The 16,866-nt window shown below is 41.3% G+C and overlaps 1 pseudogene; it reads right to left on the bottom strand.

Moving 5' to 3' along the window:
• Nucleotides 1-14,352: 14,352 nt before the first annotated feature.
• Nucleotides 14,353-14,873, bottom strand: LOC144271140 (small ribosomal subunit protein uS11 pseudogene; annotated as a pseudogene).
• Nucleotides 14,874-16,866: the final 1,993 nt, after the last annotated feature.

Here is a 16,866-nt window from a genome sequence, read left to right as displayed (position 1 = left end):
TTATTTCATTCCAAATCTATAAAAGACCATATTAGTGGTCCCCCTGCTAGAGTATCCACTTTTCCACTACACCAATCTATGTCCCAGATCCTGCAAAGACAAAGATGTGCTTAACTTTAAGCATGTGAGTAGTCTCATTGACTTCAAGCGGAGTAGCTCACAGTATGGAGATCAAGCATATGGCTTAAGTATTGGTAAAATAGGGATTTAAGGGGAGAGATTTTTCAGAGGTACAAATAGGAGTTAGGCACCTAATTTCCATTAAAAGTCCTGAAGAGGTTTCTGTAAGCTCCAAAGCTTGTCTCTCTCACCAGCAGACACTGGTCCAATGAAAGATATTATCTCACCCACCTTGTCCCATTAAAAGTCTATGGCAGTTGAACACCTTTGTGCCTTTGAGAAAAGCTACATGAAAAGACTTAAAAAAAAAAAAAAAAAAAGAATAAAGTGTTTTTCCCCCACCCCTTATTTATTATGCAGATGGTTTGTACCTATAATGGAAATCAAAAGTGCAAGTTCCCAGATTTTCCTCTGCAATTCATAGGTTAGCTGGGTCTCAGACCTTCTGAAAGTTTATCTTGTAATCCAAAAAAAACATTGTACAACTCGTGAACTACATATGGGTTTACATTCCCTTTCAAAGACAAGGGAGTCCCACAGTATTCTTGTCAGCAAGTTAAAGAAGTACGGGCTGGATGAATGCACTATAAGGTGGGTAGAAAGTTGGCTAGATTGTCGGGCTCAACGGGTAGTGATCAATGGCTCCATGTCTAGTTGGCAGCCGGTGTCAAGTGGAGTGCCCCAAGGGTTGGTCCTGGGGCCGGTTTTGTTCAATATCTTCATAAATGATCTGGAGGATGGTGTGGATTGCACTCTCAGCAAATTTGCGGATGATACTAAACTGGGAGGAGTGGTTGATACGCTGGAGGGCAGGGATAGGATACAGAGGGACCTAGACAAATTGGAGGATTGGGCCAAAAGAAATCTGATGAGGTTCAATAAGGATAAGTGCAGGGTCCTGCACTTAGGACCGAAGAACCCGATGCACAGCTACAGACTAGGGACCGAATGGCTAGGCAGCAGTTCTGCGGAAAAGGACCTAGGGGTGACAGTGGACGAGAAGCTGGATATGAGTCAACAGTGTGCCCTTGTTGCCAAGAAGGCCAATGGCATTTTGGGATGTATAAGTAGGGGCATAGCGAGCAGATCAAGGGACGTGATCGTCCCCCTCTATTCGACATTGGTGAGGCCTCATCTGGAGTACTGTGCCCAGTTTTGGGCTCCACACTACAAGAAGGATGTGGATAAATTGGAGAGAGTCCAGCGAAGGGCAACAAAAATGATTAGGGGTCTGGAAGACATGACTTATGAGGAGAGGCTGAGGGAACTGGGATTGTTTAGTCTGCAGAAGAGAAGAATGAGGGGGGATTTGATAGCTGCTTTCAACTACCTGAGAGGTGGTTCCAGAGAGGATGGTTCTAGACTATTCTCAGTGGTAGAAGAGGACAGGACAAGGAGTAATGGTCTCAAGTTGCAGTGGGGGAGGTTTAGGTTGGATATTAGGAAAAATTTCTTCACTAGGAGGGTGGTGAAACACTGGAATGCGTTACCTAGGGAGGTGGTAGAATCTCCTTCCTTAGAAGTTTTTAAGGTCAGGCTTGACAAAGCCCTGGCTGGGATGATTTAATTGGGGATGGGTCCTGCTTTGAGCAGGGGGTTGGACTAGATGACCTCCTGAGGTCCCTTCCAACCCTGCTATTCTATGATCTCTTTAGGGGTGTGTGTTTATGTATTAACATATATATTGCTCTCTCACTCGCGCGCACGCGCACACACAGTTATTTTTAAGTGAAGAAACAGGAAACTGAAATGAAGGAGAGACAGGTGTTCCCACATATAAACATACTAGTCACTTGGAAGGGAGGCATCTGGTCCAGGGCAGAGTAGGACTGAGGCCATGGCCTCCAAAAGACAAGAGTGGATGGAGGCATGGGTAGCTCTAACAGAAACCCCTCCCTGAAAACTAGCAGGGGAGGGACAAATACCAACCCCCCCAAGCGAACCTGCATGGTTCCACTCACATAACCCGCCTGAAACACACTGCAAGACTTGTGTTTTGGCTATTTCTGAGCCATCGCTTATTCTTTCTCGCTTCTTCAGTCTATTATGGAGTTAACTATAATTAACTCATTGAAGAAACCAATTGGATTTTTCTATTATTCAACTTATACCCTTGGGGCATCTCTTATAAACTTAGCTGAGTATCTGGTATTAAATGGAAAAAAAATGGATGTTTCTCTGTTTATATCAAAGTGACTTTTATGGTCATTATCCTTCCTAGTTAGAGGCACTGATGTATTTACCATAACAGTTTTGGATACTGAGGTGACCCCATGGCACTGCTAGGGAGGTAGGCTGGGGATGAATTATCCTACCTCTCTAATTCAGGAAGGAGGGGAACAGAGCTGAGCTGGTATTAAGACAATAAGATAAGAAAAGCAGCTTAAAACTAACAGAGACTGACTGACAACCAGTGCAGCTGAGTCAAGCAAACTACATGCTTATTCCAGCTGACACTAGGCACTCAAGATCCTAGCAGCACTTTCTACCAAGCTGTAATCTCTTAATTGCACATTCAGGGATCTTATTAGGAAAAAAAAAAGGTACAGTAATCGAAAGAGTGGATGAAACAAAAGCATGAAGGAGGACCTGAACATCAGCAAGAATGAGACAAGGACATACATCTAGGAGATAGAAAGCCAATTTCAACACATCAGAGAGGAATGAGATTAAAATAACAGGAGAGAATGTGTCTAGGCCCCTAAGGTTTGTTGATCTGTTTAAATGGATTTAATGTTTGTCAATGGTACTGGATTGATGGCCCTAGGAACCAAATTTCTCTAATTTTATCCATTTATTTCTATGACAAAGATGCATCTATTCAGAGATGTCAGCTGTCTGCTATCACATACAATGTTACGATGGGGTCTTGCAGCTCCTCTGGGGAGGCCCTAGCAGCATGGTGGCACTACTTCTTCATGGCATATGCACAATGTTCCTCAGGTGGCACGTGACCAAGATGCATTTGGTTCACTGGTTGAATCATTAGCTTCCCCAGTTTGGGCCAGGTACTGACGGGGAGTGCAATGTGAACGGTGATCCGTGTCCCTCCCATTGCTGGCTTGAATGCAAGGGTGAAGCGTCCCAGCCAGTAGGCCTGCAGCACTCTAAGAACAAGATGGTGCATGCAGAAGGGTTCGTCATCTAGACTACGCATCACCGACAAGGTCATTGGGAGCTCATGCTACATTCTTCCACCAATAGTGCTTAGAAGCACTGTCTAATATGTTCCCTTCATGGCTTCCTGAGGCATTCTGCCTGCATCCGCCCTGGCAGAAAGAGTGTCCTAAACCCCCTTACTCAACCAGTACAACACTGAATCCAGGCTAGTGCTACTCAGATAGCTATTACAGCAATAATTTTAATCAGCGCTCCAGTGAAAGAGTTAATGAGAGAGACAACCATGAGCTACAAAGCTTGCAGGAAATATCTGGCATAGTCCCATACATATGCGGTAGAAGAAACGTTCAGACGAATTACTGGTTCTTCAGTGTATGAAGGAAATTTAAACCTATGTGAATGAATCTACGAGGAAACCTTCACAGATTACAGAATCATGTTGTAAATACAGAGGCCTTTGTAACATTGGAGATAACAGACTTGCTGGAATAAATCTGAAGCCATTTTACAAAGACATAACTTTACTGCTGTTGAGCCTCCAACCACTCTTGTCTTTAGGAGGCCATGGCCTCAGTCCTATTCTGTCCTGGGCGAGATGCTTCCCTTCCAAGTGACTAGTATGTTTATATGTGGGAACGTTTGTCTCTACTTCTCGCCTATCCAACTCTTCAGGGAGTTGTCAAGTATGGATATGACAAAGAAAAAAACATGTAATGTATTAAATTAGCAACCGGGGGACACACACCATATAATTTAAACCAGTGGTTCTCAACTAGGGGTATGCAGAGGTCTTCCCAGGGGTACATCAATTCATCTAGATATTTACCTAGTTTTACAACCAGCTACATAAAAAGCACTAGTGAAGTCAGTTTGAATAAAAAATTTATACAGACAATAACTTGTTTATACTGCTCTGTAGTATAGTGTATATATACTGTACACTGATATGTAAGTACAATATTTATATTCCAATTGCTTTATTTTATAATTATATGGTAAAAATGAAAAAGCAAGGAGTTTGTCAGTAATAATGTGCTGAGGCACTTTTGTATTTGTATGTCTGAGTTTGTAAGTAAGTAGTTTTTAAGTGAGGTTAAACTTGGGGTACACAAGACACATCACATTCCTGAAAGGGGTACAGGAGTCTGGAAAGGTTGAGAGCCACTGATTTAAACAAAGTATATTACATTAGTGATACCTTTTCATAATTCAAATGCATGCAGCATTTTATACAAATCGGGGTAATTGCGTATTGCACTTGATCAGCAAAAGTAAGGGAATGACAAAAGAGCAAACAGTGAAAAATGTTTCTACTTGTAAGCTTGTACACAGTTCTGTTGCTAGTAGAGATGGGCAAAAAAATGCAGATTTGGTGACACCAACATGTTTTTTGTGAATTCGTGTCAGTTTTGCTGAATAGTTTTAGTAAAAAAAAAAAAAAAAAAAAACTTTCAGAAAGTCAATATTTTATCTCAACATTTTTAAAAAGAAATGTTTTGAGTCAAACAACTTTTTGTTTAGAAATCTCCAATCTTCTCTAAATTTAAAATGCTCGAAATCTGAACAAAACATTTTGTATCTAACAAAATGAAACTTTTTTTGAATTGCCAGCAAACCAAAAAACCAGAGATTTGCACACCTGTACGTGCTAGGTCACCTATGAATTACTTTCCCATTGGAAAGGTTTGTAGAAAAGCAACATAAACATAAAGTCTGAAACTGGCATGACAATACTCCTCTAACCCAATCCTCTATAAACATTAATTCTCTCTCTCTCTCTCTTGCTCTCTCATATGTTACCAGTTACATGCTCTGACCTTTTAGGATGTGACAAAATCATATTAGAGACACAGAAGGAATGATTTATTCTTGCATATTTTTGAGGGAAGAGCATAAACTGAAAGAGAAATGTGTAATGTATCCTTTCCACCTGGAGGTTACCTACCATATTTATTTTCTAAATAAGTCTGGTCTAAGAATACTGAAAACGTTTGTATGTTTTGGAGAAGGCATTGGACAGAGGCGATGTCAGCATGTGGTCCTCATGCTCTGATGTAAACTAAGAGTGAAAGAGATCTGGCTCCCTATTGATTTCCTCTGGTGCAAGAGCTTTCTCCCAAAAACCCTAACCTCCCAAAGTAGTGACGTGAGTTTAGTGCTGATGAAAGATGACCTGTTTACAGCCCTATACGACATGGTCTACTGGACAGGGAGTTGGGAGACCAAGTTTCTATTCCAGCTTATGTTGACATAATTATGTCAGTGTCTACACTATAGCTTTGCTCCCATCAGTGTAAGTGCCCTACTACAGCAACATAATAAGTCCACCTCCACAAGAGGCATAGGGCTTATATCAGTGTAGTTAGGGCAATACACTTACATGGGCTGTGGACTGTCCTTTTTGTCAATTTTACAGCTCCCTGCTGCAGCCGTGAAACTGACAAGGAAGGCTGGTAGACTCCCTGCTGTGAACCATGTGCCAGGCTCACAGCACAGGTGGTCATCCTGGGCCAGGTGGGGGGCTCCAGCTAGAGCCCTCATGGCTCCCAGCCGGGCTGCCGTCCTGGCTCCCTGGTTGCTGCCCGGGCTCCTCAGCTTCCAGCCAGGCTGCCGCCTGGGCTCCCAGTGGGGAGCAGGGAGCCAAGAGCCCAGGGAGCAGCTCCCCACGTTGCCAATCTTAAGTCAGTGGAAACGCTTCTTCACAACACCGACAGAAGGAGGGTAATGTGGATGTGAAAAAACGCAGTAATTACTGCGGTGGCTGTAAATCAACCTAACATAAAAAGAAAAGGAGTACTTGTGGCACCTTAGAGACTAACCAATTTATTTGAGCATGAGCTTTCGTGAGCTACAGCTCACTTCAACCTAACATAGGTCGACTTAAATGTATAGTGTGGACGTGCCCTTTTTCTAATCCCGTTCTTTAAATTGAAGTGTCTGGGGAAACTCCATTTGTGGTGGCAAGTTGTGTGCATGTTATTTCTATTCAAGAATAATGGACTTGTCTTGTCCAGGAGAGGGCTGGGCAGTACAGGACCTACATTTCTGGAAGGGGAATCTAAGACTTGGAGTATGTTGGGGTCCCCTGCAGTATAATCAAGGCTGGTGAGAGCTAGAGTGTAACCCAAGTGTGGCTGGCAGGCTGCAGTTTCACACAAACGTTCAGAGTGTGGCTTGCAAGCTAGAACCCTGCTTGTGAGCGGCCCAGCTGGAAACTTTCAACAAGATATCATAAGTCACCCAAGGTTGCAGGGCAAGAATGGCACAGCTGCTCATTAATCTAGATTGTATATAACAATATGGACAGTGCCTAATCAAGTGGGGCTCTGTTCTCCATTGGGGCCTCCAGGTGCTATTGCAACACACACTATAATAATAATAATAATAAAACCCCTGTTAATCTAATAGAGTACATACAACATGGGCAGCAGAAGTACAAGTCTCCACATACCACCTTGCCAGTATGTCCCAACTTCTGCCTAGAAAGGCAACCCCTATGAGTGAGAAAATGAATTAGTTCAGCCTTCGTTATCTCTGGAGGCTGCCCAAGTGCCAGCTGAGGCTGTTAAAATTCAACCAAGGGATGTATGGTGATTAAGTCAATGGGAGTTTAGACTGAGTAAGGCATGAAAAAGGATTGAGCCCATGGTCCAAGTGTGATTAGAAATGCTAGCAGTGACGTCTTTGTCTTTCTACCCATAGAGAGAGTTTTATTAGAAGGCCCAGGGTTTCAAACAATCACTTTAAAAGTATTTTAACTCTCTGAAAGATGTAGAAAAATGAGCCTAAAATGACTTTGCATTTTGCATTTTTATCAAATCAGTGCCAGTTTGAAGAGCTGCATGCATAGAGTTTCATTGCCATTACTTCCCAAACCCAGTTACCACCCCGCCTTTCCAGTTCTTGCTTGATGAAATTATTGTACTCTTTATTGAATAGAGTTATCAAAAACCTTAGGGGTAAAATTTGAAGAGGCTGTTACTGCGATAGGATTTGTATGGATTATTTCAAACTGCAAGAAATGTTTCTTTGTTATTTATACATATAAATTTATGACATTTTATATAAACTTACAAATATGAAGAGTAAAGTACAGCAATCTTATTAGGAGAATTCAATATCCACTTTACTCAGGCTCCACGTCCCAAAATACTCCATCTGCATCATGTTAGTGAGTTGACTAATATGACGCTAAAGGTGCTATTCTTCTCTTTCAGAATCATGCAAGTGTCTCTCCCTAATTTACGACACACTGGGGATTTTCCATAAGCACTGGTGCATAAACTGCACTTGTTCAGGGTATATAGCTTCCTTTGATGTCAGTAACAGTTCTGCATCCAGATGACTACAAATTCTTATATAACAGGGTATTGAGCAGACATAAACATTTAGCTCTAAATGCTGATCAGATTCCATTTGGAACAATAACATATGCCCTGCTTAGAGAGAGTTCCAGTGGAAGGAGTTTAATGTAGGGTAGAGTTTATTGCCATAACCAAACCTGGGTACAAGTAACACCTAATTTTCCTCTCATATAATCAGGGAGAAGGGTATTTGGAGAGGGCTGAGATGGATGTGGGCAGTGGAGATTTTTTTTTGCTAGGCCCTGATCCTGTAGGCTTAGTGTTTTACTTTACATTCTGTTTGTCCCATTGAATCAATGGGGGTTACTTGCCGTGTGTGAAGTTAAGCATGTACTTATGTCTTCACAAGATTTGGATCTTGATTTGTAATATTGAGCTAGAAAAATGCACTGCTGTTTTCTAGGTAGACTTTTAAATGACAAATGCCCATAACACCCATTTATCCTGTGCTCTTTAGCTTAAATCCAAATAAATAAGTTAGAATTACCTGGTGTATCTTGGATATTTGTTTGGTATCCATGAATAATTGTTTGTTTGGTTTTTTTCAGTTGAAAGGCAACTAAGGTAGAACCTCACTACTAATAAATGGGAGCTGTAATGCAACATTAGTTTTTAAGCAGAACTCCCCTGATGGCACAATGCAGTGCTGGTGACCCAAGTTTGAGTTAAGGAGTTTTATGAATGATCAAAGAAGTGAAGAAGCACCCTCCTAAAAAGGGGAAATGATGCCTTACGTAAATGTACTCTGTTGATTTTTTTATAGTTTGTAGTTTAGTCTGTATAATTTATAATGTATGATGGACTAGGCTAGGTGTATTGCGCTGTGTGTGTATTGTAATGATGAGTTCTCAGTAATTGCATTAAATCGTAGCTGAGAGGTGGGGGAAAATATCACCAGGTTGTTAGTGATGATTAGAACTCCGCAGATTCGCAAGGTTCTGCTACATCCCAGAAGGAAAAAGCCTGAATAAATGGCAGGATTTTCAAATGGAAAATGTTAGGCCCTAATCCTGCAAGTTGCTCTAGGTGGGCAGACACCTGCAGAGAGCTCCACTGAAGTCCTTGGGGGCCCAGGCTTGCACATACATCAGTTTATGCAAAGCAGCTAGCAAGATTGGCAGCTAGACTTTGTCTATACCCAGAGTTACAGCCATTTAATTAAAGGTGTGTCTCTTTTTTTTTAAAAAAAGAACAGTTTAGTTACACCAGTGCACATTCCAGTATGGACACTCTTAATTGGGTATAAAGCTGTCTTATAAACACAGTTGATCAATGTAAAGCAGATTTGCACAGATTTAAGAGTGTCCACACTCAGGATTTTTCACAAGCTTAAATAAATGGGTTTAAAAATCACAGTTTTGATTACATTGATGCAACTTGGAACATAGACAGGGTTGTAGTCATTTATTTTTGTGCATGACAGCAGAAGCAAAAGATGATTTAATCTACTGTCTGCCTCCTAAATAATTCTAATTTCCTAAGACCCGAGATTCATGTCTGCTGAAAAATGGAGACCTACTATAAATGTATTAGACTCTTTGCTTATATGACATGTACTGTGTCTGCTTTTCAACTAGCTATAGTTTGGAAATAAAACCGTTACTGAAAAGTCTCCCAGAAAGCAGAGGTACAAAATTATACCTCCCCTGTCCCCACCCATTTGAAAAATGCACCTTTTTCAGTACTAAAATAACCTTAAATCCTTTAAATTACATCATATGGAATAAACCATACAATACCTATATTTATCTAGCAGGACTAAAGTGGCATGGCTAAATAGCATTTACTGAGTCAATTAATTCTTTTAGCCAGATACATAAGCACCATATATTGCACTCTACCTTCCTTTTATTGATCCATCTTGGAGGGTTGTATGAAACAGGCCCAAATGCCAACTACAGCACCTGGACTGGCTCCTGCAGGAAGATCAATCTATAGGTTACATTTAATTGACATGGCAGATTATTCTGAATGAGCCAACTTGACTCTGTCTTGCTGGAGTAGGCACACTCCATCTTTGTTCTCCTTGGACTGTTGCTATAAAACCTCAAGGCTACATCCCTAACTCAAATTTACTGTACACTTCTGATACTACAGTACTCTAAAATCATGCTGTATGTCACTGTCACCTCAGCTACCAGGCTCTAATACTGGAATTCATCTTGGTTATGATGTTCTTATTTCCTTTGTACAAGGAAAAAAATATTTACCAGTGTAGAGATAGAAAGAGCAGTCGGTGGCCAATGTACATAAAAAATGATCTATAAATACAGACCCTGATTGACTGGGGACGAAAATACTATGATAAAAATCCCATTTTGAATTGTGTGATTGTGCCAGGTAGTCCAATGCCAGGTCAGCTCCAGCATTTTACAGAGGTTGCACAGTTTAGGTTTGTATTTCTTCTACTCCCTGGAACATTAGGAGACTGTACTAATGTGTTTTGGAAAACCAGTAAGCAAGACAGTGCTGCCATGTAACAGAGCTGGACTTGACTGTGCATGCTCCAGTGTTGAGTTTATTACACCACCCCAGACCACAGACCTACTTTCTTCCAAGGGGCGGAAACATGACACACTGGAGATTGGAGGAAGTAAAAAAAAAAAGCTATCTGGATTTTGTCACTTCAAATTCACACTGTTTTACAGTGAAAGCTTTACTGCAGGTTTCTATCGGGGTCTACTCTTGCATATTTAGTCCTTCTTGCCATACATGGTCTTTATTCTGGGTTGGCAATGAAACCAGGTAGGTTTTGCACACTTTGAATGGCTAGTTCAGTTTTTGGATATTAATATTGTTCCGCTGGAGGTTAGATGGCTCTCATCAAGCGTTTCTTTGATCTATGGGCAGTCAGATCTTGTTGAAGCTGATGGGGCATACTAGCCGCCTTCCATTCAGACTAAGTGAGAGAACAATTAAATGTTCTTTCGTATAGCGATAGCTGAAGCAAGGGAAGCCACTGCCCAAAGACTAGTCTGAATATACAACAGGAGTTGGGGATTGATTTGGTTGCAGCTGTCTATATATCAGACAGCTGCAGAAAGCAGGCAGAAGCAGGCAGAAAGCAGTGTAGGAAAACCGAGAGAGCAGCCTGAAAGCAGGAGACTGCATGAGAAGTGTTCGTAGTGTAGCCGTGGGAGAGAGCCAGGCGAGAGACTTCTGAGCAGAGAGCTGGCTGGAAAGGTAGGCTTAGAACTGTGAGCAAGGAAACTGCTTCGGGTTTTCTGTTCCTACTGTGTTCACGCAAATAGGACTTTTTGTACATTCTTTGTGCAAAAATAGGATTGCACCAACGAAATATCTTTCTCTCTGTTAGAAAAAGAAATTGATTATGAAACAACGCACCATTCCATGAATATTTGCCAACCACTTGAGCCAAAAGGGGTAACAATTTGTATAAGATGGGAGCATTTTTGTGGGTTTGGGTTAGCCCAGCACGTCTTGCAATGTTCTACATGGTATCGCAGATGGCCTCAAGTTCTGAAATAAGATGTTCATTGCCAAGATCCCAATGCCTGGACTCTTCTACTTGATTTTTTGTCCCCAGGGCTCCCTGCCTTTCCTGCTTATACTTTTCCTTCACAGAGTAAGGAATAAGAAAAGGAGTACTTGTGGCACCTTAGAGACTAACTAATTTATTTGAGCATAAGCATAAGGAATGTGAAGCCTGATTCACAGAACTACTGTGCACCTGAAGGAGCAGGACAGATTGGGCTTGATCCTGCTCCAACTGAAGTTAGTGGCAAAGCTTGCAATGACTTTAGTGGGTGGGACAGGATTTTCTTTTAGCTCAAACTCAGGCACTCATGCTTTCTCTTAGCTGAGAAAGCTTCAAAGTTGTATGGAGTCTGCTGAGTCAAACCACTGGGAATAATTTTTGAGTCTGAGTTTTGTGGTAAACTTTAGACACTTTACATTTGTAAACTCCACTTGTAAAGTGTTTGCAAAAGTGTAAGCATCACTGCAGGCAAAAAAGGGGGCCCTTATCTTTAGTCAACAAAAGGTATCTGTGATGCAGGAATGTTTTGTGACAGGTTTCAGAGGAACAGCCCTGTTAGTCTGTATTCGCAAAAAGAAAAGGAGTACTTGTGGCGCCTTAGAGACTAACCAATTTATTTGAGCATAAGCTTTTGTGAGTTACAGCTCACTTCATCGGATGCATACTGTGGAAACTGCAGAAGACATTATGTACACAGAGACCATGAAACAATACCTCCTCCCACCCCACGCTCCTACTGGTAACAGCCCATCCAAAGCAACCACTCTCCCCACAATGTGCACGATAATCAAGGTGGGCCATTTCCAGCACAAATCCAGGTCTTCTCACCCCCCCCCCCCACACACACACAAACTCACTTTCCTGCTGGTAATAGCTCATCCAAACTGACCACTCTCCTTCCAATGTGTATGATAATCATGGTGGGCCATTTCCAGCATAAATCCAAGTTCAACCAGAACGTCTGGGGGGGAGGGGGTAGGAAAAAACAAGGGGAAATAGGCTACCTTGCATAATGACTTAGCCACTCCCAGTCTCTATTTAAGCCTAAATTAATAGTATCCAATTTGCAAATGAATTCCAATTCAGCAGTTTCTCGCTGGAGTCTGGATTTGAAGTTTTTTTGTTATAAGATAGCGACCTTCATGTCTGTAATTGCATGACCAGAGAGATTGAAGTGTTCTCTGACTGGTTTTTGAATGTTATAATTCTTGACGTCTGATTTGTGTCCATTTATTCTTTTACGTAGAGACTGTCCAGTTTGACCAATGTAAACTGAGGGGGGGAGAAGACCTGGATTTGTGCTGGAAATGGCCCACCTTGATTATCGTGCACATTGTGGGGAGAGTGGTCAGTTTGGATGAGCTATTACCAGCAGGAGAGTGAGTTTGTGGGGGGTGGGGGGGTGGAGGGTGAGAAAACCTGGATTTGTGCTGGAAATGGCCCAACTTGATTATCATACACATTGTAAGGAGAGTGATCACTTTAGATAAGCTATTACCAGCAGGAGCGTGGGGTGGGAGGAGGTATTGTTTCATGGTCTCTGTGTATATAATGTCTTCTGCAGTTTCCACAGTATGCATCTGATGAAGTGAGCTGTAGCTCACGAAAGCTTATGCTCAAATAAATTGGTTAGTCTCTAAGGTGCCACAAGTACTCCTTTTCTTTTTAGGAATGCTTTGTGGGATTTCACCAGACCAGGGTGACTCCCTCATTTAGGACGACTGTGTGAGTGAGTTTGAGGGAGAGAGTAAGATATAGGAGATTGAAAAGATGTGCACTTCAGATACACCAGCATGCCTTTTATTCCACACACAACTTAGAGAGAGCAGCAGGCCTTCAAGTTCGCGGCTTCTATCAGTTCTTGACATAACTTTAGTGCTACCGAAATACAGTAAAATTGTATGAACAAAGGCTCTGTATATAAGACCTTCTCATATAAATCATTGTCGTCCTGCTCCTTCAGATCCAAGCCCCAACGTAATAGCCCAATCCAATCAGGGAGAGCGTCACTGGAAAACAACCATACTTACTTCTGAGAAATAGTAGATACATTGAGAATGACCTTTCAGACCTGTAGCTATTTCATAAATGTGTTCTCCTAGGGTGCTCTTATTCAAGTACAGGCATCAAGACTTGTTCTGCAGTGTATTGTTCTTTGACAGGTTAGTGCAATTGACGCAGTTCCTAGTGGGCCACTACTTTATAAAGGCCATGAAAGCACTGAGAGAGCCTGTCACTTGGCTTTTAAGAACAGTAGGAATCAAATCTTATCAGTAACTAAAGCTACATGAGATGTTTTACAGTTTAATATTCTATTACAGATTAGAGCTACTGGGGAAACTATGAAGATTAAAAAATAAGAAAAAACCCAAACACTTATTTAAGCACAAAATAAAAGTATTTAGCAGTCTGTTTTCTTAATAATAGGGTTGCCAACCCTCCAGGATTGTCCTAGAGTCTCCAGGAATAAAAATTAATCTTTAATTTAGATTGTCATGTGATGAAACCTCCAGGAATATGTCCAACCAAAACTGGCAACCCTATATTAGACTCTTATGGATCATGTCATGTTCTGCCAAAATACACTTTCTGAAATAAGTGCTGGGAAACAATCAGGATTTCCCAAAAACCTATTTTAGAAACCAAACCAGAAAAAATTTACAGTAATCCAATAATAGTTTTCTTTTCAAAATTTATAGATAGCTTACAAAACAAAATTTCCTTGTGTGATTACTGTAAATGTGGGTTTGCACCAAACCTCAGGATTCTAAATTCTCTGTTTACCAATTAAGCACTGTGCTGGAAACACAGTGTTGTATTTAGAAGCATTGGTTGGTAACACTTAAGTGATAGGAACATGAGCACTTATGCAGCGGTAAAGAGTTATGTGGGATGGGGGAGAGGGGCAATAAAGAGGATTGGGTGGGTCAAGGGAGGTGTCCTGTTGAGATCATTCATGTGCCATGGTTGGTAGTTTCTAAGGTAAATTTGAAGAGGAGCATAATTCTCTTTGGTAAGAACTTTGTAATTGTACATTTTAATTCAGTATGTTCGATTATTTGAAATCCCACGGTACTGTACAATCCAAATGGGGGGAAAAAATGAAAAGTTCACCAGCAGTCCTTTTATCCCCAACTTTTGCTGTCTATGGGACACTTCTGTTCTTCATGGGCTTCCCAGGGTACAGCATTCATGATCAGAAAGTCCTCTTTCATTATAGTAATATATGCTTGTTTTGTTTTGTTTTGTATGTTTTTTTTTTTCTTTGAGAGATTTAATGACGAAACAAAAGCCAGCCATGGTTTACAGACGACGACCCCGGCGACCACCCTTTCTGCGAGTGCTGTCAGAGGGGATGGGGATGACATCCTCAATGCGCCCAATCTTCATTCCAGAATGAGTGAGAGCTCTGAGGGCTGACTGGGCACCAGGTCCAGGAGTCTTGGTCCTATTTCCACCTGTAGCTCGCAGCTTGAGGTGAAGGGCAGAGAGGCCCAGCTCCTTGCACTGCTGGGCAACATCCTGGGCTGCCAACATAGCAGCCATGGATGAAGACTTGTCTCTGTCGGCCTTCACCTTCATACCACCAGTCACTCAGCAGATGGGTTCCTTGCCAGAGAGATTGGCTACAGGGACACAAGTGTCATTGAAGGAAGCGAAGATATGGTAGATGCCAAACACATTTTCCCCTTTGGCAACCTGCGGTCCCAAGCTGATGACCTGCTCTTCCTTCTTCTCCTTACCCTTATGCAGTGCCATTTTTGTGCGTTTTCTCGGGAACCCAACACCGGAAATGTTAATAGGCATTTATTATAAGCTTCTGTGGAATGAGAAAAATGCCAGGGACTAATTGTATGCCATATACATACTGTAAACCACAGGCATTTCATCCATAGATGGAAGTTTAGAAAACCAAAGATATAGCAAGAGGTATATACTAATTTAAAACCAGTGACAATTAGGCATATGTTTAAATGCACAGGTTACTTTGCTGACCAAAACAAACAAAAAAATGCTAGAAACACATGAAGCTAAACTATGTGAAATTAGCATTTTGAATTTTCATTGAGATCACATGAGAGTAATTGTGAATAAATGTTAGATGAATTAGACACATGCTTTAGCAATTGTTAGGTTGATTTGATTTGCTCAATTTAGGGCTTAAAAGTAAGAGTGCAGCTGGTATCGCAGAGAAAAATAATACTCTGTTCGTGGAGGTAGAGAAAAAAGCTTATGGAGTGTATTACTGTAACAAGATTAGTAATTAAGGGCTCTTCCTTTTTAGATTCAAAAAAGGAGTGGGTTTTTCACATATGGATTTGACCAAAAAAGTCAAACCAACCCCCAAAATAACTGAACTATTACTTCTGGTCTTTTATGAGGAGTCTAAAGGGGATTTGGAACTGAGATGGAAGAGTACTACTTGATTCTTCATCAAGGAAAGCACATCCTTGCATCCATGTACAGAATCTATGAGGCATAATCCAGAACCATTGGTATCCTAGCAGAATTATGATCATGTTGCTCTGCCTACATTAAGGAATGGCAGCAGATCTTATGCACTTGTGTTTCCTGGGCCAGTCCACTTTGTGGACGCAAATGCACAACCATATTTGGTAGATTCAAACAACAATATGCGCCTACTCTTTGCAATAAAATCTTGCTGTCAGACACAGATCTATAAACTATATATTGACTTGTGGCTAGATAAAAATCTCGTTCTAGGACTTCTGCAAAGGAGCAAAAAGTAGAATCCCATGGAAATTAAAAAGGAGAAAGTGGTGGGGGGAAAGCCCAATAATGAGTCCAGCAGGGTCAATAATTGTTAATGCAGAGTGCCCTCTTCAAATATCAGAGTGTAGACGTTGATGGTTCTTGAGAACATTCAGAGGAGTTATGCATTATGAATTAGCTTACATGGCCACTGGATGATACTGTGGTTCCATTTGAAATACAGTTTCGAGAATGGTTTTCAGGCTGATAATGGGGCAGTGAGATTGTAGAAAGGAAGAAGTCTGGAACAGGAAGTCACAAGGTGATCAGATCTCCAAGAGACATATTTCAGAGAAGCATTGTTAGAGATAACAATATTTCACATACGGTTATGCTGAACTGGATAAGGCGTGTGCATCTGTGTCCGGGGTGGGAGTGGGGGTATGGCATTGCATTTCATTTGAAAGACTAATCCGTTAGTATGGTTCCCAGCAAGGTATCATCAAACCATTCTGGGGTAAATCCTGCAGACCTGAAGTAAATAGAGGGGTTTTTAAATGTGTAGAGATTGGGCGAGACAGGATTTGATTTTATGACCCAAAACTGCAGCCAAAAAACAAAAAAAACCCCTCAGGCTGGTATTTGCTGTGTTTCTTAAATCTCAAGGTCCTGAAGTCGTAAGATTAATGTGAGACTCTTATTTTTAATGAAAAAAATTAGGTCTGGTCTATACAAAGTATAGCTCTGTGAGGCGTATGACTTCTTATTATTTTTTACTGACGTAGTTATCCTGGTACAGACCCTTGTGTGGGTGCAGTTCTACCAGGATAAAGATATTGTGTACCCCTTTCTGTACTGGTATGTCCCCAACCAGTATAAAGCACCTTTGGATACAATTATATAGGTATATTCTGGGGAAAGGAGTGGGGGGTGGTTGTGTGTGTAGACAAGCCTTAAGTTTCTAGCCCTCATGATAGCAGAGGAAACCTTGGAAATGTACATAAGTGTATCTGAAAGGCTGAAACACAAAGAATCCAACGTTTTATTTTT

The sequence above is a fragment of the Eretmochelys imbricata genome, chromosome 10, assembly GCF_965152235.1.
Source record: "Eretmochelys imbricata isolate rEreImb1 chromosome 10, rEreImb1.hap1, whole genome shotgun sequence".
NCBI lineage: Eukaryota > Metazoa > Chordata > Testudines > Cheloniidae > Eretmochelys > Eretmochelys imbricata.
Note: the sequence above shows the minus strand (reverse complement) of the source record. Positions and strands in the feature narration are given on the sequence as shown.